Genomic DNA, 25535 nt, shown 5'->3' with positions numbered 1-25535 from the left:
CAGACAGGATACACAGCCTGCCAAATGCTCGGTCCACTAACCCTATTAAGAGTCAGATGAACGGTCAGCTTTCCATTGGCTGTGCCATCATTGGCTCTGTCAACAGAAATCTTACTCTGATGCCCTTATAGAATGCGGCTGTCGGAGTAGGGGCATCACCTCACCCACTATGTTTAGGGCTGACAGCCTAATGTCTTGTTATTCTGTATACCAATGCCAGGGAAAACCTGGCAGTTATGAACAAAGCAATATAAACTATGACCACCATGCCTATGTAAAACGTCCCTAGTTGCGGGGGTTAGTAGTGATTTTTTTTTCAAAAACAAACTCCAATTGAGGAGTTTGCACTTGAAAAACAATATGTTTTGTGAACAGCTGTCAAATCTGACATTGTCCATCCACCAAAATGTTGGTACTTTCAGAGAAACTGCCATGATGGCGGTTCCTCTGAAGGTAGTGAGTTTACTGCTGGGCCATCAGAATAACATGCATAATGTCCTCTGCCAACTTGATAGATGAATGGTGACACACTACATGCTAAATCAAGCTCGAACTATGTAGCACATTGGCACTGTCAGATTTTGAGTACTCACCACTCATTTTAACTCAAATTAGCAGATTCTAGACATGAATAAACTGATGTTTTATTTTTGTGAACTGTGTGAGTGAGAGCATTGGCTGTGAGTCTCAAGTGTGAATTCTGACTGAAAGTTGTAAGTTCAGGTTTAGCTTTTGTAAATGTAAATGTAAATGTGGGTGTACTTGTAAAGCGCACTGCGACTCCATGGAGTATCCTGGCGCTGAAGACCGCTGGGGAACCCGTCCTGGTTTTCCCTGTGAGATGGTCCCTTACTGGGTATCTCCAAGGTGAAACCAGGCATCCCCGGCGTCTGTGGGGGGCCGTTGTAGAGATGAGGCAAGCTTAATGCCCAGAGTTGCCGAGTGTGTTCCCTGGTTAGAGGAGGCACCGAGGCGAGAATTATCGAGTCCGTTTTGACCCTGGTCCACGACCCTGCCTCGTCAGGAACTGAACCCTGGTCCCGGGCCGTTCTCTGCTTACGGGTCTGCCGCCTCTAACCAGTGAGCCACACTACTCCACTTTTGGACCCAGTAATCACTTTCAGGAATCTTTACTAGTTCATGCAAAAGGTTCCAGAAATAGGAATGTGGATGTATATCTTTGAGCTTTAAAGAGAAATATTTCTTACATGTGAAGGCTAGTTTTTAAAAAGTTGGACATGTACTTTTAACTATTAGATGTCCTGGTAGTAAAAAACTCTTAAGTTAGTTGTTCAATACTGCAAGATCTACCTCTCCTATGGGATAACATTAGGTTACCTTATTGCATTTAATAGGAGAACACTTTCAATCAGGATCAGGTAGGAATATCGAGTTTGGTGTCTGAAGAATTGTAATTTAAAACCATTTTTAATGGTAAAGCCTGATTTAAGTCATAGTTCTGTAAATGCCATTTTTATAAAAGTGACAATTTCTTGTCCTACCCATATGGTGTCTGCAGCCCGTATGTTGGGTCACATGACTAAGTAAGAAGTAAACTTTATTGTACAGTTAATTAAATCCATTACAAACAATTTCCATTTTTACACAGTTTCAAGCTAAAAAAGAGAGGACAACAAATTACAATAATAGTTCAACGCTAAAAAGGCTATTTGTTCAGAATATAAGATAAAAACTATAAAACATGTGGTTAATAATTTCTGAGCCTCAGATAAACATAAAGGCTAGCCCAGAAATTCCCTTGTCAGAGCCCTTTCTGCTACAGGGGATGTTTGGAAGGGAATATAGTACCATTTGTATGAATTATTAAAAGCCTTATTAAGGCAACCAGGGCGCCATTTGAACGATTTCGTTGCTCAGTACACATATGAGGCTGTTCTGGTCTTGAGAGCAATTAGCCAGATCTAAATATGCGAGGTTACCAGGGCATGATTTAAATTTGTGCTTAAAAAAAAAGGAAATGCCAATGCTGTTCTTCCTTTTTCTTCGCTGGGATATTCAGGAACGTTTCTTTAAATAGGTCATGAGAGTGTGTTCTCCTCTGCATCCGTACTCCTGTCTCCGTGAGGTTCTATTTGTTTTTAAGTCGAGCTTCGGTCGCTGCTTAGAGTTTTCCCATCCGGCAGCTCAATTGGATATCATCGCCACTAAAGCATGCCAGCACCGCTTGCCTGCAAGTCCGAATCCGTTTTCTGTTAAAGAGCGGTCTCAGGAGGACCCGTCGATCTTGTAATAGTTCCCTGCAAATGGTTGTCAGATGCACTATATTTTCTTCACCTCCGCCGCAAAGACGACACTTTACTGGTGTCTGGGTCCGTAACCAAGGGGGTAGATGATTTGCCGAGGGTAGCAGCCCTAGCGCAACTTCAAAAATGTCTCTTTTGGTTTTTTTGAGCACCCAATCTGGAGGTATCTGGAGGTATCCTTGAGGCAAGGGTTTAATGTAGGATTGTATTGTAAGCCAGGCATGTGCACGCTCTGCTAGGGACGCTTTGTCCTGCAAGAGTGATTCTTTCCTGATAGTCTTGTTTACTGCTTTTTTTATGCCTGCCGGGGATCCTGGAAGTTCCCATAGCTGCCATAGCCCCAGTTGGTTGGTGGCAGCCTCCAAATAGTGCCTTGCAGGGCAAGTTTCTTTGGTTTGTAGCTCCTTCCACAGGAGAGCATTTAGTGTATTCGATTCTCCCCTGCTTATTTTGTGCCAGCCTTTTATATATGATCCTTTGCATGCCAGCTCTTCTCTTTGGAGCCCAAATTCAAGTCTCATTTGTGCGGGAGATGTTTAACTTGGCAAGCCGAAGATCATGCGCAGTGCTCTTGCCATCAACTGTAGCAGCATCCCTCCCTCTCATAATCTCGCTGCCATAAGGGATCGCTGGAATTAGCTTTGCTTGGATCACCTTTATAAGAAGAAGGAGGTTTGGACCGGTGATTTTGTTTTTTAAATTTCTTAAAGCTACCACAGTCATTAGACTTTTCTTTTTTTATGGCGTCATATTGTGGCTTCCTTCAACTGCTGTGCTCCACTGTTTTTTTCCTCGGGGATGTAGATAGAGGTTTATTAAAATTAGTTCTTCCATTTTGGTCCTCCCCATAATTGAAATTTGTAGCACTTGCATTGCGTTTGGCGGGGTTAGTTTATGTGCAAGGGGTACTACTGCAAAAATGCTCCCTATAAAACTATATATGGCAAGGCCGCCCTTTTTATGGCCAAACCGTGCATTTTGCGTGGGAGGAATGAAGTTCAGATTACAGCCGGGAAGTGCTGGTGGTTGATCGGACCATGTTTCTTGCAATGCAATAATATTGAATCTTTTCAAATAGTTATAAAGTTCTGTATCGGTCAACTTATCACATAGGCCATTAATGTTCCAGGAGCACAGGTTAAGAGTGTTGGAAGAGTTCTCGTCATTATACTTATTTCGTCATTGATTTTCTGTTTTGACATTTATAGTCCTCGAGAGCCAGCTCCAGTCTTGATAGGCAGCGCTATTAGTGGCGAACAATCTTTTTATTGTGTCGCTCTCTAAGGTCTGGGATGTCTGGGGTGTTGCTGTGAGCCCCACGCAGTACCGAAAGTAATCGTGGATTTGGATCAGATTGACCATTCTCTTTCTGTTGTTCGCTGTCTGGTGCCAGTGGATCGGGGTATTTTGGTTTTGAGAATGGTTGAGCTTTATACCCCAGGTGTTGAACTTGGCTTGTTTTTTTTAATACTGTCTGAGCCATTTCTGCGGTTAACCAAACTGTTTTTGTTGCTTTGGCCCCCGGGCGATCCAGTATTTCTATGAACTCGACTGACTCCAAGTCACTGGTGGATATATTTTTAGACTGATTATGGAATTCAGTAAGCGTAGTATGTTCCTCCTATTTAAGATGTCAAATGGGCCCTTTGATTTATACTCCGGTAAGAACATGATTGTGGGGCTGTCTGCCTACACCATCTCGTGTGTTGGGCTGTCGTGAGTGATGATAGGAACATCACCTGAGCCATGGTGTTCCTCGCTCAGAGTTCCTTGACCCTGAGCGCTATTTTCCTTTGCCTATGTTGACTCTAAGTTGCCTATAATTGCTGATGTTAATATGGCCCCTTGTGGATGACCCGTTTCGTTTCTATTAATGGGGCTGTAGACAAATCTTCTGTTTCGAGTGGTATCATTTTCTTTTTGCATATCTTCCTGGTTTGAACTTTCCCTGAGATCATGGACCAAATCTTTTTCATTGCTCCTCTGAGCATGACCTGCTTCTTTCTTGCGAATGGCACTAGTGGCTGTTGTTCTGTTAAATGTAGTATTCTTTTTGGACTTTTGCTTCTCTTCTTGACTCGAGTTTTCTCTTAAGTCGGGATCCGTATCTATTTCATTGCAGTGCTCGGCTGACATGTCTCTTTCTGGTTCCGAACTGTCTCTTGAGAGGATTGACCAGATCTTTTTCATTGCTCCTCTGAGCATGCCCTGCTTCTTTTTTGTGAGTGACGCTAGTGGCAGTTTTCCTATTAAAAGTCATGTTCTTTTTGGTCTTTTGTCTCTCTTCTTGAATCGGATTTTCTCTTATATCATGATCCGTTCCTATTTCATTGCAGTTCTCGGCTGGCATGTCTCTTACTGGTTCTGATGTCAAACTCCCCGTACTGTTATTTTTTTCTCCAAGTATTGCGGGGATTTTTTTCTTTTGGTTGCGGCCCTTCCTTTGCGGCCCTTCCTTCTCTGCTTTCTCCCCTGTTTTATTGATTGTAGGTGTTCCAGTGGTTATTTATTTTGTCGGATTTTGCCCAGTAGCGTTATATTAATAGGTGATGGCCGTTGACATCCACTGTCCCTTAAAATCCTGTCTAGTCCTTGCTTTGTTAAGTCTGCGGCTTCCTCCTCCTGCTGCGCTTCTTGAGTCGGTTTTGCAGTCGCCAGACTAGGTGCCCGGGAACCTGAGCTCTGTATCGGCCATGCTTTGTTTCTCAGCTGGTCCAGACCCTTTGATGGGGAATTTTTAGTAGCCTCCCTGATGTCTGAGAGGAGATTACCCATTGCCGTTGGGAATGTAGCCAGTTTGTCTATGATTGTTATGGATCACTGAAACAATATCGAGGTCAAGAATATCGAGTTACAAAAATATCGAGGTAAAAATATAGAATAACAAAATATCGACCTCCTATCTCCAAACAGGTAAGTACAAAAATATTGAATCAAAAATATCGATGTAAAAAATATAGTTAGTCAAAATATCCAATTTTTTAAAATGTTTTAAATTAATTTAAAATTAATGAAATAATAAATATAATTAATGTAAACATACTTAAAATACTTAAATAACCTTAAAATTAATAAACAATTAATGTAAGTAAAAAAAATAATACAAATTGATTTGTTAATGCATATATATATAAACGTAATATTAATTAAAAAACTACAATATTTTTACCGTAGGATAGCGGAAAAGGGTAACATTTACTATAACCACTCCAGTGAGTGCCACAGTAGGGAAAGCGTTGGATAGCGTAGGGGTAAAAATTACTATTCCAACTCCAGGGAGTGCAACAGTAGGGAAAGCGCTGGATAGCGTAGGGGTAAAAATTACTATTCCCACTCCAGAGAGTGCAACAGTAGGGAAAGCGTTGGATAGCATAGGGGTAAAAATTACTATTCCCACTCCAGAGAGTGCAACAGTAGGGAAAGCGTTGGATAGCGTAGGGGTAAAAATTAATATTCCAACTCCAGAGAGTGCAACAGTAGGGAAAACGTTGGATAGCGGCAGGGTAAAATTTACTATTCCCACTCCAAAGAGTGCAACAGTAGGGAAAGCGTTGGATAGCGTAGGGGTAAAAATGACTATTCCCACTGCAGAGAATGCAACAGTAGGGAAAGCGTTGGATAGCGTAGGGGTAAAAATGACTATTCCCACTCCAGTGAGTGCAACAGTAGGGAAAGTGTTGGATAGTGTAGGGGTAAAAATTACTATTCCCACTCCAGAGAGTGCAACAGTAGGGAAAGTGTTGGATAGTGGGAGAGTTAAAATTACTATTCCCACTCCAAAGAGTGCAACAGTAGGAAAAGCATTGGATAGCGTAGGGCTAAAAATTACTATTCCCACTCCAGTGAGTGCAACAGTAGGGAATACGTTGGATAGCGTAGGGGTAAAAATTACTATTCCAACTCCAAAGAGTGCAACAGTAGGGAAAGTGTTGGATAGCGTAGGAGTAAAATTTACTATTCCCACTCCAGTGAGTGCAACAGTAGAGAAAACGTTAGATAGCGCTAGGGATTAAAATTACTATTGCCACTCCAGAGAGTGCAACAGTAGTAGGGATAGTGTTGGATACCGTAGGGGTAAACATTACTATTCCCACTCCAAAGAGTGCAACAGTATGGAAAGCATTGGATAGCGTAGGGGTAAAAATTACTATTCCCACTCCAGTGAGTGCAACAGTAGGGAAAGCGTTGGATAGCGTAGGGGTAAAAGTTACTATTCACACTCCTGAGAGTGCAACAGTAGGGAAAGTAAATACTTCATATATGAATAAAAATAAATTAAATATTAATACCAAATACAAATTAATTAAAAGTAATTAACAATTGTATATAATATAATAATTAATAAATTATAAATACAAAAAAATATTACAAATAATTAACTATTAATAAAACATTTTTACCAAATATCAATTAATTACTTACCAATTAAACAATTATTAAAAATTACAACAAAACAAATCCAATAAATAAATAACAATATTTAATTATTTACAATTAAATTACTTCCCACCCTATTCCCCTATAAACCCACAACCCGCTACAGAAAATAAATAATAAAATTAACATAATTATCAATTAAACTATTAATTAAAATTAATGACAAATTATATTTTAATTGATTACAAATTAAAAATTTTAATATCAATTAATTACAAATAAATACCAATAAATACATTTAAATTTTTTATTAATTTTAATTAAATTACTTCCCACCCTATTCCCCTATAAACCCACAACCCACTACAGAAAATACATTAATAAAATTAACATATTTATCAATTAATCAATTAATTAAAATAATTACCAATTATATTTTAATTAATGGCCAATTAATAATTAATTAACAATTAATTCAAAATAAATACCAATAAATAAATTAACATATTTCATTAATTATAATTAAATTACTTCCCACCCTATTCCCCTATAAACCCACAACCCGCTACAGAATTATATTACGCAAAAATTAAATACCATAAAATTAATTAATTAAAATAAATTATAAAATAAATATACACTTTTCACACATATACTAACATAAAAAATACTTAAAAAAATTAATATTAACTTACTTACCTCAAATTCGATATTTTTGTTGTTTATATTCTGTCCCTTCTATATTTTTGTTGTCTATATTCTGTCATTCTACATTTTTGTTCTCTATATTCTGTCCATTCGATATTTTGTCCATTCTATATTTTTGATTCGATATTAATGCTATTCTATTCGATATTTTTGTAGTCTATATTGTGTCCATTCGATATTGTGTCCATTCTATATTTTTAACTCGATATTAATGTAACTCGATATTAAAAACTCGATATTTTGAGTGTTTACCGATTGTTATACATGAGCAGTTGGTTTGTGTTAGTTGTGTCTCTGCTTGCGCCCTTCTTACCAAATTATTGAGCTCTGCTAGCTTACCGTCAATATTGGCCACGAAGATAGAAAGCGAGTTAAGGACAGACAATTGGAGATCCATCTTGTCTGAATGATATTGGATGGCATTTAGGGACATTTGCATTGTGTGCAAAAGAGATGTCCAAATGTCTTCTTTTGTTTGTTGAATTTCCTTACCGGATTTAGGGTTTGGCGCATTCTTGATCATGCCTGGGGGTTCATCCTGTGGGGCCGCAGAGTAGGAGGCTACCAGTTCTTCCCACTCTTCTTGAGCGAGGTACGAGGATTCAAAATCCATAGTCTGCAGTGATTTAATAGGTGAGGTGGCTGGGCCCGAGATTTGAATTTGAGTTTGACTGGGCACATAGCTTCTCTTAAGTTCTTCGAGTTGTAGGTCGAATTGATGGTCAAATGAAAGAGGTGCAGGCCGGTCTTGCACTGTAGATTGTGGTGGAATTGATATATGAGGAGACATTCTCTCTGGCGTGTCAGCCGATATAATAAGATCTTTCTTTCCCTTAATGTCCTCTTGCCGTGTCACCATGCAGTCAAGCGTTGGGAATGTGTGCTTGTCGTGCCCTGACTCCGCTTGAGGTGTCGGATCAACATATCCTTTGGTTTTTATATCACCCTCATTTGGCGTATTACGATTCCTAGGCAAGTTGAAGGCTGGTTCCACAAGCCCTTCAGTATTGTCTGGTGGTCCCTCATCATCGTCCAGCGATTCAGCTACCCCGTGCCTTACTAGGCCAGGGGGGCTCAACATCTGTTTTTTTTTCCGAGCTGGGGCTTGAGGAGAGATTTTGGGGCTCTCTTTTATACTTATTATTCTTCCACTCCCATTAGCCATTGGCTTTGCATCCTACCGACCCGGCCGATCCTGCTCTTGATCCTGCGTTTTTGGGCTTGTGGGGACAACATTTTCAGCTCCCCTATTCGGCTCTGCTGTGCTTCTGTGGACTGCATCTTCCATATTACTCCCCTCTTCTCCAACTTCGGCTAATTCTTTTTTTGCATCCGACTCCTTCCCCAGATACCTTTGCTGCTTTGGGGGAAGGGCTTTGCTGGGTTCCAGCGGAGTTGGCAGGCTGCTCACATTGCAGCTGTTCAGACATATGACTGTGCCGACAACTTTGATAAATGAAAACTTCGTATAGATTTTCCGTTGATAGCCAGGCTTGGGCGGGTTAGGTACACTTGCACTCCTCTCACTTTGCTGTTTGACGAAGGCTGTGGGCTTGTGAGTAGAGGGATCTGGGGGGTTAAGGAGATCAAGAGTGTTTCTTCCTTTTCATCCTCCCCTTTCCACCTCGAGTCATCCTCGTTGACCTTCATAAGGTCTTTTAGTTTCTTATTTATTCTCCTTGTTCTTTTAATAGGTTTAGCTGATGGTGGTTGGTACCTTGACTTTCTCGACCTCATTGCTTCTTTCCTAAATTGGCCTTGGCCTTCTTGCTCCTTCTTGATCCTCCTAATCGTCTCTTTATGCTCTCTCTCTCTCTTTTGACCCTTGCTTGTCCTCGTCCTTGTCCTTTTGCCGCTTTCCCTCCTTTGCTTCTTCACTCCTACCCCTCTTTCCAGTCTGTTCTGTGGCGTCAGTTGCAAGTTACCAGTTTTTCCCAGGTTTAGCGGTGCGCTGGGTGGGAGTGGGGGTGAGTGAGGAGTATGGGTTGGAACCGCTTGGAATGAGTTGGAGTATGTTGGAGCTGTATGGAGCTAATTAAAGTTCCTTGTAGCTGGTACATTGATTAAATGCTTAATGATTGGTAGCCGGTAAAGGTATTTGCTGTTAACAGCGAACAAGCAAGCAAGCAGTAAGAGTATGCAGCTGCCCAGACTCTCCTGCCTCCGCCTCTAGACCGGTGGATTTCCGCAGCTCTATTTGCGGGTCGCGGAACTCACTGCACCCGCGGCCGTCCAGTCTCTCTCGCCTCTGCCTCGACCGACTCGTGGCTGCTCGGTTGCACTCCTTGCTCTGAGTGGTCACGCAGGAAAGCCACAGCACCCTCCTCCTGCAGGTGCCCGGCTGCTGTCAAAAGAACCTCGGGGATAACCAGGCCGAGCCGAGCACTAGAGAGGGCGGGCTGAGGCTTGGACACGCTCAATTGCACTTGGCCGCTTGCTGCTGGACACTGGATGCAGCCGGATGCTGCCCGCGGCCCCGGCAGAACCCCGGTGAGGGAAACTGGAGCTAAAATCAACGGGGAGCTGGGAGCTGTGAGCTCTACTGCGGCAGTTCGATGTCCTGCTGCTCACTCGCTGCAACCGCTGGTCGAAACAAAATGTGGTCACATGACTAGGTGTAGCTGGCTGTTGGCCTTTGTGTATTACTCCCAGACAGTGAGATAAAGGGGGACTAGTTGTTGGCAGGATGGGACATCTCTGACTTGATGGGGGAAGGAGCTCTCGCATACCAACCACACTTGCACATCACAAAGGCTCTGCTCCAGCACACTTATAAAGAGTTTGACACTAGTCTGTTGTGCCCCCAGCAAGCTGGGAGCAGGGCAGGGAGGCAGGAAATTCCAAACACCTCTTAGGGTGGAAACCTGAAGAACTGTCTCTCACTTCAAAGCTGGCACCAAGTATAAATATTGGAACCTTAGACCCAATTCTTCAGTACACCTCTGAAGCTGTGGAAGACTCAAAAGGACTGTTATGATGCTCTGTAGCAAGACAGACTGCTTCTCTGCTGCTGCTGATGCATCTATAATCCAGTTGCACTACTGCATGAGTGAAAAGAACTGGACCTGCAGCTTGATCCCAGGACCACCTGAGTGACTCCAAGAGGTATTTGGCTGTCATCACAATCAGAGCCTCAGGGATAGAAAAGGCTCCAACCACATTGAACTCAGCACCTGGACTCTGCCTGCTGTGAATCTTGCCCCTCAGGTGGTGCCACCCTAGATCAGGACACTTGGAAGAGGCCCTGAAGGTGCTCAGACATCCCAGCTGTAGTCCAAACAGAACCAATGTAGTGTGATGCATGGCTTTGCAGCTCCGCATCGGAACAACCGCTGCACAATACATCCTAGACACAGGATCTCGCATCGCAGCTCTGCAACTCCTTCAAACCACCTTTGCGCAACGCATCCTCCATGCAAGACCTCACATTGCAGCCCACAGCCCATCGTAAATGCTGCTATGTCACACATTCTCCATGAGGGATCTCATAACACAAAAGTAAACACAGAGAATCCAACAAGAAAAAAGGAAGGGAAGACAGTGATCGACAAATGTTGAAGCACTCAGTGTTTTATAAAATACCCCTCACACACCAAAAGGCCCCTTGGTGTCATGCTTCATCATCGGGGTCTTCGCACCCCTCTATCGGGATGCGGCGTGCTACGACCTACGACTACGCGGGAGCACTAATAGTAATGACTATGTGTGGTGTTAGGTGTGTGGGGTGTATTATTTATAAGTGAGTGGTGGGATGTGGTGAAAAAAGTTAAAAAGTACCTGGCGCATGAGTTTGAAAGAATTTTTTTTTTATTCTGAACTCTGGCTGGTACTATTAAAAGAAGTGCAGTGTGAGGTCAGATCTGTTATATTAGGGAACAGGACCTCTGGTGTGCGTTGTCGACATGTTTCGGAGTCAAGCTCCTTCTTCAGGACGGGGGCACGACCTCCCCACCTTACTCACGTATTTTTAATAAAAAAGTGTATTATACAGAAAAGTGACAATAAATAGGCTAAGTGTGCCTACAGCGGTCTGCTACAAGTACAATGACCTGTAGAAAGACAAAAAAGAGAAAACAGCAATGGTTACCCTTGTAGCGGGTAGTTCAAGCAGGTGCAGTCACCTGGAACCTCACCAAAATGCTTGTTTTAAAGCCTGTGGAAGGAAAAAGTACTCACAGCACATACAACATAAAACACAAAAGGTACTAGGAGTTACTTATTGGTCATACTTTTGAAGCTTGCTTGTGGGCTTCATGAGCAAAATGGGACGTCTGGGGTGTTGCTTTTATTGCAATCTGTTGGGAAGAATGATGCAGGTTTTAACAAATCGTTCTCACTTACTTAGGTGTCAAAGGGACGGTCTTTTCAAGTTGATCTGTAGAATACTCACACTGACAGGACGCTCTGGACACTGTCTACCCCCAAACGCTGCTCCGCTGTTTGTGAGGCGGTGAAAATGCAGACATGCTATTTATACCCTGTTAAGTAATTGGGCGGAAGCATCTGTCTTGCCTAACATGGGTGTTTCGCTCCATGTTAATTGATGAATGCCCATGTATGGAGCGTCCGCTCGTTAGCCATACATCATGCCCCTCTGTCCGTCATGGACAAACATGGAAATAGCGTCTCGTTTGTGCCCCATGCGCGCACGTGGAAGAGGTTGTTTTGCGCATGCGCCGGATAGCGTTTGTAGCGCATGCGCGTAGGGTACTAGCGCTGCTGAATGGCCAGGATCTCATAACACTCCACAACTCAGATTAAAGGTACTTTTTTTAGCAGCCTAACTTGTTCCAGTCCGTGCATCCTACCTATGCTCCATCATGGCAGCCTGAACTTGTGACTTTGTTCACAACGAGATAACCTCAGTTGGCGAGTGTGCGTTTAGGCACTACTTTCACTCAAATCTTTAAAACTGCACTTCTCCAGTTTTACTGATTGGAGTTTTGTCGTTTTTGTCTCAAATAATTTATTTAATTTTACTCTATTTTTCAAACTTGGTGAGGGATTTTTCTTGTGTTGTGTTTTCACTTAATTACTGTTTGAAGTGCTGCATACACACTTTATACATTGCCTCTATGTTAAGCCTTACTGCTTTTGTGCCATACTTTCAGATGGGTAAGCATAGATGCTGCTTGAGTAGAGTTTCACCCCCCATCCAGTAACCCAATTTCCTACACAGACCAATAGCTAAATTCACAAACGATTTTTTCAAGCATAAGATATTTTTTAATCAGGCAACTATCATGTGACAAACTGAAAAGTCCAGCTAAGCGTTAAATATATTTGCAAATGTGCAGCACAATTGCACAAATGCAAATATGTTAATTCGATAACATTGCTTATTTGAATAAACATGAGCTGGATGTAGGTGTGGGATCCTGTCCAGTATCAATTAATCGCTTATTCGATTAGAAATACCCCTTGATTGCTCACCCCGCGACTGCAAATCACTTACGTAAATTGTTGTTTGGTGTGAGTGATTGTCTGACGCACATGGTGCCAGTCGTCCTTAAGTCTCTGTTCCATGATTCACACCCAGAGTTGACAATCATGACAGTATATTCCTGGAGAGCGGATGCATATTCATTAGGGGACAGCAGTTCAAGCAATGCGTTTTTCATCTTGAACAAAGTACACGAATGCCATCATGAGATAACAGATGAGTGTGCAGATGTACACGATACTCGCATTATCACACATCTTAATATATCTTTACATAGAACACAAATCCTTTTTATGTATAAACATTTCTACCGCCAGTTGCTTATTCAGAAAACATACTAAATCTATTTTTCAGTCATTCTGACTTGATATTTTCAGGGTTGGTACACCACAGACATAAATTGGCCACAATAACTACATAACATTGAAGTGCTACATTTGCCATAAATCGTTTTGAAAGCGAGGCCCTGCAAGTCCACTGATGATACACAGTAGGATAAAAGCTAAGCTGCACACATTTCGCATTTGCACACGTTAGGGAGTTGGTGTTCGTCATTGGTTCTGATGTACGCATATATCTGAATCTTGCTGAGTTAAATCCTTCCGATTATGGAAATGTAAATTTGGATCAAAGCTTCGCACAGTTTATTTATTCCGTGCTACCGCCATGTCTGGTGACATGATTGGAGCCTTGCAGTGCATTTCTTGAATTGCAAAATGTGGACTTGGGACCGTTTAGGAAGTGTGTTTGTGGACAGAGGAGCCATTTGTGATTAACGCTGACTTCGCGTGCACAGTCTACTCCCCTGCAATGCAGCATCTTTGAATTTTCATATGGAAGATGGTCATCCTTCCATTGTTGTATTCCCCATCATACTCGTTTACACCACCGCCCAGTATGCTCCTCTCTTCCCAAAAGTAAATTCCACTGAGATTTCAGTGATGCTGGCATTCATTAACCAACATTAAAATAGCACATATAAACAGTCCGACCCACCAGAAACATGTGAAGATCAAAAAACGTGTTTCTTGGTCCTTAAGAATGTCAGACATAATTGAATGTAATATTTTCACACTAGTTTTGTCTGCACAGGTCATTTTGTTGAATTTTCTAATCAGGCCAAAGCTATTACTCAATTTACAATGTACAGCACTTTGCATTGGATAATGTAAACCATTTATTTTATATATTTAAGGGCATATTTATCAATGTGACTCGCCACCCTTATGTCATGTAAGGGGGGACTCAAGCGTTAAGTAACACTACGTAAGATTTGTCAAGTCGCGCAAGACCACCTCCTTGCATGGCTCTGCATGCTTTGATAAATCTTGAGTAACGCAACGCAGCACAAATCACTGCGTTGTGTTACTCTGCCTCAGGGAGATGTTCTGTGGGTGGAGCGTGGGTGTTCTCGTGCATCCACCCAGGAATTTTGGCACATTCCCAGACATACCAACACTGGTAAACCTGGTGATTCGTCAAAAGGATATGCTTTCCAAGGGGAGGCTCAATGAGGAGAAATATCTTTATTTCTAATTTGTTGTTTCCTCTTTCTACGTGTGCCGTGTTCTGCCGCACACGCCGAAAGAGGAAAATGCCCCTGATGATTGTGTTTGTGCAGGTAGTTGCCCCTTCCTGCACAAAAACAATACTGCCTACAGTGCAAGCACCCATGCACCATGGCGGAAAGGACTGGCATGCACCATATAATGTTAAATATGATGCATTCCTCACCTTTCCCTTTCAGGCAGTGCAGCAAGGTGGCTTGCTGCACTGCATGTAAGCTTGATAAATGTGCCTCTAAGTTTTGTTATTGTGCTCTACACTTGAGTTACTGAGAATTGGCTCTGGAAGTGTTCTGTGAGCTGGCTTCCCACAAGTTGCTTCTGTTTCCCAGTAAGGCAACGTCCTCCTGCAGTAAGGGTAATTTCTGGTGAGTGTTATACCTTATTCACTTTCCAAAAATTGCATTGCTTCACACTTCAGAAGCTTTGTTTTTCCAAATTCACATCTTTGGCACTTTAGGCAACTGCATATATACTATTTAACACACAATGTGTAATTCCTGAGAAGACCGCAATTTCCAAGAGCAATGACTATGACTGTAAAATTTAAGAAGGTGGATACTTACTTTTAAAACAACTGCCTATGCAGACAATATACTTATTTTCTGAAAACAATTCAGATGTAGTGATCCCATCAACTATATCTATAATCCAGTCCTTCTCTGTATATTCTGGCTACTCTTTGACTGGGGAGAAGCCAGACATCTTGACGTTCAATATTCATTGCCACACTTCCGGCATCAATCACTCGTTCTCCGATGGAAGCCAAAATTATTAAATAGCTAGGCATCTGGTGTTCAAACAACTTTGAATCAATCCTCCATAGTGGACAAAAACCAATAAATAAAATCAAAGACCTACTAAACTCATGGTCCCCCAAATATATTTTGTGGTGGCGGAGAGTGGAGACCTCCTTGAAAATGATGATTACACCGATCGTGAACTTTCTATCTAATATGCTCCCAGTAGTCTCTCTCATTCCTTCTTTACCACAGTTGATAAATTGATCTCTGAATTTCTTTAGTTGAAAAAGAAACCCAGATTAGGCCTTACAAAACTAAGGCTATCATGTGTAAAAGGGGTTTGTGGCCTTCCTAACTAGTAAAATTATCAGACTGCCTTTTTTGCAGCACTCGGTGCCCGTCGGTTAGAAGCTAACACCCTTTGCATTAGTTTCATGGTAAATGATCAAACTACATCTCATTTCACCCTTCTCACTACCTGCGACTCTTATAATGTCTAAAATAACTTTGCCTCACTCTAGTTGAATTTTCTTCAACACGATCCGCACTCTGCGTCTAGATAGGCACTTAGCCTCTACTCTTTCCAATCTATGGTTCTATCATTGTGGAATAATACAAAACTGCTTTGGCAAATACTACTATGATTGGTCCTATATGGGCAACAAAAGGCATCCACCTGGTGTCTGATGTTTTTGCTAACTGTAGCCCCCTTTCTTTTCCTTCAATACTGACGAAACACCCCCTTACCAACATGGATTTCTATGATTTTCGGACAATCAAATCTAAACTCTCCAAATTGGGCCTTCTCAAACCCCATCTTTGTTCCTATTTATCCAACAAGTCAGTATAGGTGGCCACTTGGCATCTAAATTTACAAACTCATATACAACTCACAGTCCACCCCAATTCCTCCCATTCAGAAATGTTGGTCCATACCCTTCTGAAATTTAAGCACAACCCCCTTACCGGACTCTGCTTGGCCCTAAATTTCCACCAATCTCCTTAAGAATAAATCGCTCCCAATATTGTCCCAGACAACATTTTTTGAAGCACACTTCTTATACTGGACTCCATCCAGACTATTCAAACCAAAACTAATTGACTCTGACTTCTGCTGGTCCTGTGATGAAGCCCCTGGGTACATTGGGCATATGTTCTTTATACTGTTAGGGCCCATTGCTTCCACTTTTTCACAAGACTTAGCTCTACTAGATCTTCTACTAACAGTGGTCATGAAAGTCATTTTCTTGGACTGGAAGACATTAAATAATGTAATTTCACACATAGTGGGCATGGGCCATGTATCTTAGAAGCACACATTCGAGTTTACAAGCCTCTACAGGGAGCTCTGTCACAGCTCAATCCATTTGGTACACACTGGATAGCTTTGTGGCCGTCAACTGACACCCTTTTGGTCTACTCTGCTCCGTCCTCGATCATCGCTGTCATTCTCACCCTTTTCTTACTGTTTCTCACACACATGGCGCCCCCACACAATATCTATCTCTCTCCCTCTTTTCTGTTCGTACTCATAATTTATATTGGGTTAGCCTACGGTAAACCTCTTCCACATCTGTGTTTGTTAGGGCTATACAATGCTGATTTATTTTCTCTGTTTAGCGAAACTCAATTTTGCCCTTAACATTGTGATGCATCACCTTCTGCCTGAATACTCTGTTTATCAATATTCTCCTTTGCACAAAGTTGTAGGTGGTAGCAATGTATGTTTACTGAAATTTACATGTTCTAGTAGGCTTCAAGTATGTATGTATTGCATGCTTTCTGTTTCGTATTGTCTCTAAGAAAATAATAAAACATTTAAAGTTTAAAAAAGGAAGGTGGATACCATGGTTCAGCATTCATCATGGCTGCCAGTTATGATCCTAATAATGTACAGTTGGACTATTATTAAATGATGTGTTCAACTTTTGGGAACCTAACGGAGCAAGAAATTAATTTCTTTACAAGCGATATCCCTGTGTGTTCGATATTTCAGACAACTGAGAGTGACAATTCTTTTTATGTGTAATGTTTATTTGATTGTATGCAGTATATTCATACCTCTGTGATGTTTTGTGTAGACTTGTGTAAAATGCCAGCTTCTTCGATATCTTTAGGAGACTGAATAATATAATACATGATCTGCCTGTAGCTTACAATAACTCTCATAGTGTCAGAGAAGGAAGATTGTAATAAAACTTTTCAAAAATAATTGGGACATTATATTAGAATAACTCTTGGTATCTGGTAAGGCGTAGAACTGAAAACATGAATGAAGCAAAAACTGCTTTTTAGGATCAGTGGACCAAGCCTTACTTTAGATGGCTAAAAACTGTCAAATAAAAAACATTTGGGTATGACACACCACCATTTCTATTACGATAGAATCTACGTAACTTATACATAGCTATCGTGAACAAATTTATTTCAGATCAGACATATTTATGTACATCTTCTCTAGGAAAGTTCATATAAAAATGCTTAGGCAGAATTACATTAAAGTCCAGAGGTGGGGTTATGCTTTTAAACTAAATTAATTTGCAGTGATGTGATATTCAGCATTATATTCGATGTTTTAAAGGTGTGCTATTTTGCTCCAATCAGTGATGTTTATTTTACTATAGGAAAAATTAATGTTCAAGTTTTTTCTACAGTAGAGAAAACAGGCAAAGCGATTTCTGACCTCACTACACAGTTTGTGTGCTATTGACATTTTATTTGCTATAAATATTGCATTAACTCCAATGTATACTATAGCCATAAAAACAGTAGGCTCCATTATCAAGGTCATCAGCCCTTGGATAAATGGAAAAGGAGGCTCTCTCTTTTCGCTCACCTTCCCAACGCAGAAAATGCTTGTTCGCAAGTAGGTAGGGTTATTTAGCTGTTTGTTCCCACAGTGGCCTGTGTAATGGGTGGTAATACTTGAATTAATACCTTGAGTTTATAAACTTTGGTGAAATGCTGTTTTCAGTTTCCTTGAACCGAAACACATATGCTTGTCATTCAATAAATCAATCAGGGGCTTTTAAAGCGCGCTACTCACCTGTGAGGGTCTCAAGGCAAAGGGGGGTGGGGGGGGTGCAGCTCTAGGTCAGTTGAAAAGTTAGGTCTTAAGGTATCTTCCTGAAGGTGTGCAGGGTGGGGGAGCGTCTGATATTGACTGGGAGTTTGTTCCAGGTATTAGCTGCGATGTAGGAGGAGGCTCTTCTCCCATCTCTGGTTCTGCAGATGCGCAGGTCGTTGCTAGGGCGAGGTCGGCGGAGCCGAGGTTTCTTTTGGGTGCATGGAAAGAGATTTTTTTGTTGAGGTATTTGGGTCTGATGTTGTGGAGGGATTTGTAAGCACGGGTGAGTAGCTTGAAAGTTACTCTCTTCTCGACGTAGCTTGAAAGTTACTCTCTTCACGACGGGGAGCTTGGGGAGGTCTGACTGACTGACTGAAGAAGTACTTATAAAGCGCTCGAATGCCGCGGCATCTTGGCGCTAGAGAGACTAAAGAGAGCGGTGAGAGCAGGTCTTAATGCGACGAAAAAAGCCATGTTTTCAGTGCCTTTCTAAAACATAGTTTCGACTTTTGTGAGCGCAGTGTAGGGGGCAGAGAGTTCCATAGTCTGGAAGCTTGATAGGAAAAAGATCTGCCCCCCATCGCATTCTTCTTATTTTAGGCTGGCATATTAGATCTAGATTGGCTGACCTCAGTGTACCCGATGGCACATATCGAGGAAGAAGTTTGGGGATATCGTCTGGTCCCATACCGTGCAAGGATTTGTGGACCAGACAGAGGGCCTTAAACTGTATTCTACACCTGACTGGAAGCCAGTGAAGTTCCTTGATGGCTTTGGAAGTTGGGTGGCAATAAGGTAAGTTCAACAGCACCCTGTCAGTTTAATTGTTTTTCTCCTGTGCCCAAGTAGAGTGAATTGCAATAATCCACTCGGGACATTACCAGGGCAGCCATTACGGGTTTTTTTAACGTTGGAGGAATGTAGGGTAAAACTTTCCTAAGGACCTTGATGGTATGGAAGCAGGTGGAGGTTACCTGGTTAATCTGTGCCTTGCAGGAAAGCTCTTTATCAACCAGGAAGCCAAGATTCCTAACCTTTTCTGCAGGGCTAGGACAGGCGCCAGCTTCCGGGGGCCACCAGAGGTTGTTCCAGATCGATGGTTTCTGACCAAACTCGATTATCTCAGTCTTGTCCGTATTTAATTTTAGAAAGTTACGGCTCATCCAGTTATTTACACTAAGAAGACAGTTCTTAAAACGCTCTGCAGTGGCTTGGATAGACTGGGATACTGATACTACAATTTGAGTGTCGTCAGCGTACGACACTAATTGCAGGCCATGGGTTTGAATTAAGGCAGCTAGGGGGGTAACATACAGGTTGAACAAAGTGGGTGACAGTGCCGAGCCCTGAGGGACCCCACCCGGGAGGGAAAATTTGTCAGAAGTAAAGCCTTCCCAGTGTATTTGTTGAGTGCGGGAGTCCAGGAAGGATGTTAATAGAGCTAAAGCAGCCCCCGTGAAACCAAGAGTTTTTAGTCTGTTTAACAGAATCGAGTGGTTCACGGTGTCAAATGCCGCTGTAAGGTCTAGTAAGATTAGGGCCGTTCTGCCACCCTCGTCCATTGTCCTTCGAATATTTTCGGTTGCCATGATTAAGGCAGACTCTGTTGAGTGGAAGGGGCGAAAGCCATGCTGAGAGGGGTCTAGGAGCTTGTTGTGGTCAACGTACCGCATCATTTCTTGGTTTATGGTTTTTTCCAAAATCTTGGCTGGCATAGGTAGACAGGAAATTGGCCGATAGTGCTTTAGTTCGGTAGGGTTCAGCGAATCCTTTTTAAGAATAGGTCGAATGCAGGCTTTCTTCCAGCTACTAGGGAAATCACCAGAGGTGATAATGTTGTTTAACAAGGGGGTCAGGACAGCTGCCACAGTCTGTGGCAACATGTGTATTATACGTGGTGGGCAGGGGTCTGATGGAGACCCTGACTTCATCTGTGTAATAAGATCTGCCACCTGTGACTCTTCTAATAGGGGGAAGCAGGAATAGCTGGAACCAGGCAGGGGGGCAGTATCATTATTTTCACCGAGTGTGATGGATGCAGATGAACTAAGGTCATCGTAAACTGTCTGGACCTTTTGTTGGAAGAAGGTCGCAATGTTTGTCACAAAATTCTGGTCGGGAGTGAAGACAGTGTCACGAGAGCTTTTGGTCAGAAGGGTGACAGTTTTGAATAGTTCTCTAGCAGTGTTAGAAGCTGCCTGAATTTTATTTGTGAAATAGGCAGATTTGGCCTGAACTATTGCTATTTTATATTCCTGCAGGGCTTTAATGTATACTTTTTTACTTTGAGCACTATAATCCAGACGCCACGACCGCTCAAGTCGTCTGCATTTTTGCTTTATGTGCTTCACCTCTGTGGAATACCACGGCACAGTTGCAGATTGTCTTCTGGCTTTTTTAGTTTCTACAGGAGCCAGCTGATCGACTGCCTGTTTAATCCACTTTTGATATTTGATCGCACCAAGTTAGTGTTACCGGTTTCAAGAGCAGGGGAATCTATTGCAAGTGAGTCAGCCAGAAGGGCGGGTTCGAGCTTGCTCCAAGAACGTGTTTTTTCAGGGAGTGTAAGGCCTCTTCGGTGATTTGTTTGTTTGACCATAGGCATATTAAAGAAGATGGCACTATGGTCAGACCACGGAACTGCTTCAGTCGCGATAGCTTTAATATGGTCATTGTTAGTGAAGATGCCATCGAGGGTATGTCCTGCGATGTGGGTGGGGTTTGAGACTAGCTGAGTCATGCCGAAGCTAAGAAGGTTGTGTTGTGAAGCAGGTGTTGTTGGGTTATGTGCTCATGTCATGTGGTGCCGAGGACGAGGCTGGCTGTGGTGTTCTGGATGGACTGGAGTTTCTGTAGCAGGGATTTGTTGGTTCCCGCGTAGAGGGTGTTTCCGTAGTCCAGTCTGCTGGTAATGAGTGCCTAAATAACGGTCTTTCTGGCTTTTTTGGGGGATCCACTCAATGGTCTTGCGGAGGACGTGGAGGGAGTTGAAACAGGTGGCGGCGACGGCGTTGATCTAGCAAGTCATGGTGAGGGAGGAGTCTAGAATGATGCTGAGGTTCCGGGCGTGGTTAGTCGGGGTTGGTGGGTTTCCGAGGGCACAGGGCCACCAGGAGCTGTCCCACTCGGTGAGCGAGGGTCCAAGGACGAGGACCTCTGTCTTCTCCGCGTTCAGTATTAGGCAGCTGTTGCTCATCCAGGCTGCGATATCTTTAATTCCTTCTTGGAAACTGAGTCTGGGGTCTTCTGGGTTCTTCGTGAGGGAGAGGATGAGCTGGGTGTCATTGGCGTAGGATACTATGCTGAGCCCATGCTGTCTGACGATGGCAGCGAGGGGGCCAAGTAGATGGTGTTATGTCCACCCCATATTGTGCTGTGATCATTGTGTCTACAGAGAACTTCTGCCCAGAACACAGGAGGCTTTTAAATGGATTCCAGAGAACATGGGCTGGTGTAGATGAATCAGAAAGAGGCAACAAAATAACCACAACAAATCAACATGGGAAACCCCATGCCTAGCACAGTGTGGTAGTCAGCTCCGTCCAAGGCTACATTCGTTCAGTTCAGAGTCTGTTTTGCATGCTTCTCTATTCCCTCCATTTGAGCTGCATCAGCTGTCAGGAACAAGACGGCCACACGAATTCACCTCAGAGAGAGGTACAAATATCCAGCCAGACCAAGGTCTGCTCCTCGTGGCTGATACCACTGATGGCTGGTGGATTTCCTCCAGGTGGTTGCATGGTGCCCGTTGCTTACAATATTGTAATTCACATGACTTCAGCACAATTATGTGGTACTGCATTATCGGGTACGTTTGATGTGTATGAGGAGACCATTGAAACTTCAATTTTTTGTCAATATCTCTCCATTGCCATGCTCTCCATGCCACTGGAATCAAGCTATCCTGGCTGATGAGGGGTGAAACCCCGAAACCGGTCCTGGGGTTCTTGTTTCCAGTCCAGGGAGGACCTGACATTGGAAGTTCAGGCTGGACTGTTCCCATTGGGTGAAGGGTCAAGACTGATTTGCATATGGCTGGGTTCAAACTGAAATGGCATGGTGAGCAAAAAAACGATGTAGTTAGACCCAGATCTCTGTACTGGGGTGAATGCATAATGTTGTTCTGCATTCTGTCCATCAACTGTTGTTTTTGAATTATGAATATAACAACACTACGCCTTTGTCATTCGGGCAAAAAGAGCAGCCTCGTGTGTGTCCCTGGTACATTTAAGAGGTCCACAGCTGTCTATTTCACTGGCGCTTGCACACCACAGCAACTGTCAGAATCTCGGTCTATAAACAGTTTTAAAATAAGTGCATTCCTATACACTATGAAAATTGCTAGCTAAATACTAGCATGAGACGATTTCACTATCATACCACTGTAATATTATCTTTATCATGAACGCGTGCCTGAGTGGAAGTTCTAGGAACCTGCAAAGTGAAGTATAGTGGGCTAAATTTAGAAGACAGGAAATGCAGGAGGCATGTGATGTAAACGATGTAAGTATGATTTACTATGGAAAAGGAATACAGTACATTAATTCACTTGGCCTCCTGGGTGCCACTACCTTGAAAGCCATTAGCCTCTGGTAATTGAATGAGCGCCTCCATTTCTTGCTTAATCGGATGTTTAAGTTTCCTACCAAATCATTTGCAGTCTTTCAAGCAACACAGTATCTAACTACTGAACGAGAAATCTACGGAGACTCTAAACTGAGGCTTCTCTACGTTCAAAAGTAGATCAAGCGATATAGTGCAGGAATGTTACATTATGTAAAAAGGTAATGGACATAGAAAGTAGAGGTATAAGTGCACAAGAAAGTGCTAGGTAATGGCAATAATGTGTGCTGTGCTACATTAAAGATACAGTGCCACTGCCCACATCCCTGTGCAGACATTTTCAATCTGTCCTGGACATGCTAATTTGTTCCATCCTACTGGCATGATATATTCCTTCAGTTTTTAGGTATGACAGGTATGCATCTGGCTCTATCCCCCTTAATGGCTCTCTTGGACTGCATAAAGGCACGTGCATTGCTTCTGTCCTAGTCCTCCCACCCTACGGATATGGGGCCCTCTGCTCTCATACGTATCGAATGAGGATGTATATATCGTGGCACACCTGCACTGTGCAGTTATCACAATACATACTTCAAGTTTTTCACATTAGTTTTGTTTCAGTATATAACAAGGGACGCATACAGCGTAAGCCATGGGAAACTATATGAGCATGACATACTAGCGCAGGCAGTAGACTTCCAGTGAAGCAATGTAAACAGCACTAAGATGGATCTCTGGGATATATAGCATCATGCCCATTGCTAATATGTACGCCAACCACGAGACGACGTAGTACCACAAAAGGCTATCGAGAAAAGTCTAGACACTTGTGCCATTCAGAAGTTTGTTGCTTACACCGTCACCAACCGGTGTGCATAGAGGATAAAACTATTAAGCATTGTGAAGATTTGGGTGTATTATATGGTAAGGTTTTCAGACCTTACAGTGTAATACACTTACCAAAACTACCTTGGGCCCAGTCAGGCTCATTTGTAAAACCTTAAAATCAACCCTGGGTAGCTGTGGCTTTGAGCAGCGTGGCTTAAACAAAGGAGCTAGTGTTAAGTATATAACAGTACCAAACAACAAAATAAGAACGCCACACAACACAAAAGAAATCTGCTGCCAATTTATAAAAATTGATTATGTCTTTATGACTTTTTAGAGTCCAAGATGAGCAAAATCGACCAGAGGTTTCCAGAGATACAGATTTTTAAAGAAAACTTAAGTATCAGTTTAACCTCAAGCACGCATTGGTAATCATAAAGTTTGTAAGTGTTGTGTTTGACTACTCTGGGTGACCAAATCCAACTGGAAGAAGTTCTGGGGGACCAATAATTTGCATTTTTGCAGTTAACTTGCGCCCAAAGCATTTTTCAGTCCAGTTCAAAACTTTACTGCATGACCTCCAGAGGCTCTAAAGGAGTGGTCCTGATGTGAATGCAGCAGATGGAAGATGCTCAAGGATGCTTTGGATGCTGAGGGATCAACAGGGATGCTTTTGTGGTTATACCTCGGTTCATGGGTCAGGAGAGTCAACTATGGCTACAGAGGTTGGGGTCACTTCAAGTCCTCTTTAAGCCAGTAGAAGGCCAACTGCGGCTGGGCTACCCGCCTCCATCCCCAGCGGTCCCAGAGATTTTCCTTGGTGGAAGCTGGTGTCCCTCTTGGGCAACCATTCTGAACTCAGGCAACACTCCTAGATCTGGCAGACTCGGGTGCAACTCTTGGCTGTAAAGGATCAATCTCTTGGGGCAGTGAGTCTCCAGAAGTGGATACTGACTTGCAGAGTTGGGCTACTTGCTTTGATGGCCCTGGTGCTGGTTCCAGGGGGTCAGCCAACTGACCCTTTGAGTCACATCTTTGATCTGCAGCTTGGGAGTGACGTTTACCTAAGCCAGAAGCCACAGACACAGTCTTCTCTTCACTAGCCTAAGGTGTGGCAGGTGCAGTCCAGTAGATGGTGCAGCCTCTCTTTCTTTCCTAAGTCCAGGGATCAGCAGGGCAGTCATTCTTTGGTCCTTTCTCCAGTTCTGGCTTGATGTGAAGTTCAGGGTGCCATATTTATGCACAGAAAGGGTTCTGGTGGGCTGATGTGGTCACTAGCCAGTGGGTTACCTGGTCTCCTGCCACTCTGTGATGACTTTCCGGCTACGTGCAGTATCTAGCAATTCCAGAGTGCACTATTCTTACCACATTCAAGATATATGAACCCTTCCTCCGATGATAGGAGCTTAATAGCCCATATCAGAGGTTTGACTACCTTTGGGCTATAAGCCCACAGGGAAACTGGTTTGGACACTGGTCTCCCCTGTCTTTTCCCTCTACCAGCCTGTCTACTTGAACACAAAGTAGCTCCTCAAGAGTCTGATCGCCATTTACCCACCAAAGGCGCCTATGAGCAAACAACCTGAGTGCCTTCCTGCAAAGGGGAGGTAATATCTCTTCCTATAGCAGGCTGCTGTTTTTTCTAAGCCTAGCAGTCATTCACACTGTTCCCCAGTGTAGGAGAGTAGGGTCTGCTTCCTATGGTCACCCCTACTTTTTGCTTTGATTCTCAGTTTTTTTTAACTTTATTGTGGCTGTGGGCCTGCTAATCAGACCCACAGCCCAGCTGTCCTCTCTCTAAATTGATACCATGTACTTTAAGTACATACCAGATTGGTTACTGGGTCACTCTTGTTAGGAGCTGTATAGTGTACCATAGGTACTCAGGGCATAGGAGCACCTTAGGCCTACCAGGGGCTGCAGCATGTATTGTGCCACCCCTGGTTTGCCTTCCAAACTGACACCACAGGTCTGTTC

The 25535-nt window shown here is 42.9% G+C and overlaps 1 protein-coding gene across 1 annotated transcript in view; it reads left to right on the top strand.

Moving 5' to 3' along the window:
- The window catches only part of GABBR2 (gamma-aminobutyric acid type B receptor subunit 2), a 1581022-nt gene that overhangs the window by 1004221 nt on the left and 551266 nt on the right, over window positions 1-25535 (top strand). The gene's annotated exons all lie outside the window — the stretch shown is intronic.

This window comes from Lissotriton helveticus, chromosome 4_1 (assembly GCF_964261635.1).
Source record: "Lissotriton helveticus chromosome 4_1, aLisHel1.1, whole genome shotgun sequence".
In the NCBI taxonomy this organism is placed as follows: Eukaryota; Metazoa; Chordata; class Amphibia; order Caudata; family Salamandridae; genus Lissotriton; species Lissotriton helveticus.
The sequence above is the reverse complement of the archived record's forward strand: the minus strand, read 5'-3'. Positions and strand labels throughout refer to the sequence as shown.